This window comes from Rutidosis leptorrhynchoides, chromosome 7, assembly GCF_046630445.1.
Source record: "Rutidosis leptorrhynchoides isolate AG116_Rl617_1_P2 chromosome 7, CSIRO_AGI_Rlap_v1, whole genome shotgun sequence".
Taxonomy (NCBI): domain Eukaryota; kingdom Viridiplantae; phylum Streptophyta; class Magnoliopsida; order Asterales; family Asteraceae; genus Rutidosis; species Rutidosis leptorrhynchoides.
The window spans coordinates 12,315,516-12,318,442 of NC_092339.1; positions in this window are offsets into that span (position 1 = coordinate 12,315,516).

Below are 2,927 nucleotides of genomic sequence, written 5' to 3' on the forward strand. Positions count from 1 at the left end.
GACGATTCACAGAATTGTGCCTATTGTGTCCGGGAGCGTTCGAAGATGAGGAAGAGAAGATCGACGCGTTTGTGAAAGGATTACCGGAAAGAATCCAAGAAGATATAAGTTCACACGAGCCCACCTCCATACAACAGGCATGTAGAATGGCTCACAAACTAGTGAACCAGATTAAAGAAAGAATTAAAGAACAGACTGCTGAAGAGGCCAATGTGAAGCAAGTCAAAAGAAAGTGGGAGGAAAACGGTGATAAGAATCACCAATACAACAACAACAGCAATTACAACAATAATCGCAACAACTATCCCAATAATCGCAACATCAATCGCAACTACAACAAACAGCCCAACAACAACAACAACAACAACAACAACAACAACAACAACAACAACAACAACAACAACAACAACAACAACAACAACAACAACAACAACAACAACAACAACAACAACAACAACAACAATAACAACTACAACAATCATCCTAACAACAATAATAACCGCAACAACAACAACAATCAGAAGCAACTATGCCAAAGGTGTGAAAAGCATCACTCGGGGTTCTGTACCAAATTTTGCAACAAGTGTAAAAGAAATGGTCATAGCGCGGCGAAGTGTGAGGTCTACGGACCAGGCGTTAACAGAACGAAAGGAACAAATGGTGTCGGAACGAGTAATGGCGGAGCAAGTAGTGTCGGAGCAAGTTATGCCAATGTAGTTTGTTATAAATGTGGAAAATTGGGCCACATTATTAGAAATTGCCTGAACCAGGAGAACACAAATGGACAAGGCCGCGGAAGAGTTTTCAATATTAATGCGGCAGAGGCACAGGAAGACCCGGAGCTTATTACGGGTACATTTCTTATTGACAATAAATCTGCTTACGTTTTATTTGATTTGGGTGCGGATAGAAGCTATATGAGTAGAGATTTTTGTGCTAAATTAAGTTGTCCATTGACGCCGTTGGATAGTAAATTTTTACTCGAATTAGCAAACGGTAAATTAATTTCAGCAGATAATATATGCCGGAATCAAGAAATTAAACTGGGTAGTGAAATATTTAAGATTGATTTGATACCAGTAGAGTTAGGGAGTTTTGATGTAATAGTTGGCATGGACTGGCTGAAGAAGGTGAAAGCAGAGATCGTATGTTATAAAAATGCAATTCGCATTGTACGAGAAGAAGGAGAACCCTTAATGGTGTACGGAGAAAAGGGCAACATGAAGCTACATCTTATTAGTAATTTGAAGGCACAAAAACTAATAAGAAAAGGTTGCTATGCTGTTCTAGCACACGTCGAGAAAGTACAAACTGAAGAAAAGAGCATCAATGATGTTCCCGTCACAAAAGAATTTCCCGATGTATTTCCGAAAGAATTATCGGGACTACCTCCACATCGATCTGTTGAATTTCAAATAGATCTTGTACCAGGAGCTGCACCAATAGCTCGTGCTCCTTATAGACTCGCACCCAGCGAGATGAAAGAACTGCAAAGCCAACTGCAAGAACTATTAGAACGTGGTTTCATTCAACCAAGCACATCACCATGGGGAGCTCCTGTTTTGTTTGTCAAGAAGAAGGATGGTACATTTAGGTTGTGTATTGACTACAGAGAGTTGAACAAACTTACCATCAAAAACCGTTATCCACTGCCGAGAATTGACGACTTATTTGATCAACTACAAGGCTCGTCGGTTTATTCGAAGATCGATTTACGTTCTGGATATCATCAAATGCGAGTAAAGGAGGATGATATTCCAAAAACTGCTTTTAGGACGCGTTATGGTCATTACGAGTTTATGGTTATTCCGTTTGGATTGACTAACGCACCAGCTGTGTTCATGGACCTTATGAACCGAGTGTGTGGGCCATATCTTGACAAGTTTTTCATTGTTTTGATCGATGACATACTTATTTACTCAAAGAATGATCAAGAGCACGAAGAACATTTGAGAAAAGTGCTAGAAGTATTGAGGAAAGAAAAACTGTACGCTAAGTTTTCAAAGTGTGCATTTTGGTTGGAAGAAGTTCAATTCCTCGGTCACATAGTGAACAAAGAAGGTATCCAGGTGGACCCGGCAAAGATCGAAACCATTGAAAAGTGGGAAACCCCAAAAACTCCGAAGCATATACGTCAATTTTTAGGATTGGCTGGTTACTACAGAAGATTCATCCAAGATTTCTCCAAAATAGCAAAACCCTTGACTGCATTAACGCATAAAGGGAAGAAATTTGAATGGAAGGATGAACAAGAGGAGGCGTTTCAATTATTGAAGAAAAAGCTAACTACGGCACCTATATTGTCATTGCCTGAAGGGAATGATGATTTTGTGATTTATTGTGTCGCATCAAAGCAAGGTCTCGGTTGTGTATTAATGCAACGAACGAAGGTGATTGCTTATGCGTCTAGACAATTGAAGATTCACGAGCAAAATTATACGACGCATGATTTGGAATTAGGCGCGGTTGTTTTTGCATTAAAGACTTGGAGGCACTACTTATATGGGGTCAAAAGTATTATATATACCGACCACAAAAGTCTTCAACACATATTTAATCAGAAACAACTGAATATGAGGCAGTGTAGGTGGATTGAATTGTTGAATGATTACGACTTTGAGATTCGTTACCACCCGGGGAAGGCAAATGTGGTAGCCGACGCCTTGAGCAGAAAGGACAGAGAACCCATTCGAGTAAAATCTATGAATATAATGATTCACAATAACCTTACTACTCAAATAAAGGAGGCGCAACAAGGATGAAATACCCAAAGGATCGGAGAAGCATCTTAATATTCGGGAAGACGGAACCCGGTATAGGGCTGAAAGAATTTGGGTACCAAAATTTGGAGATATGAGAGAAATGGTACTTAGAGAAGCTCATAAAACCAGATACTCAATACATCCTGGAACGGGGAAGATGTACAA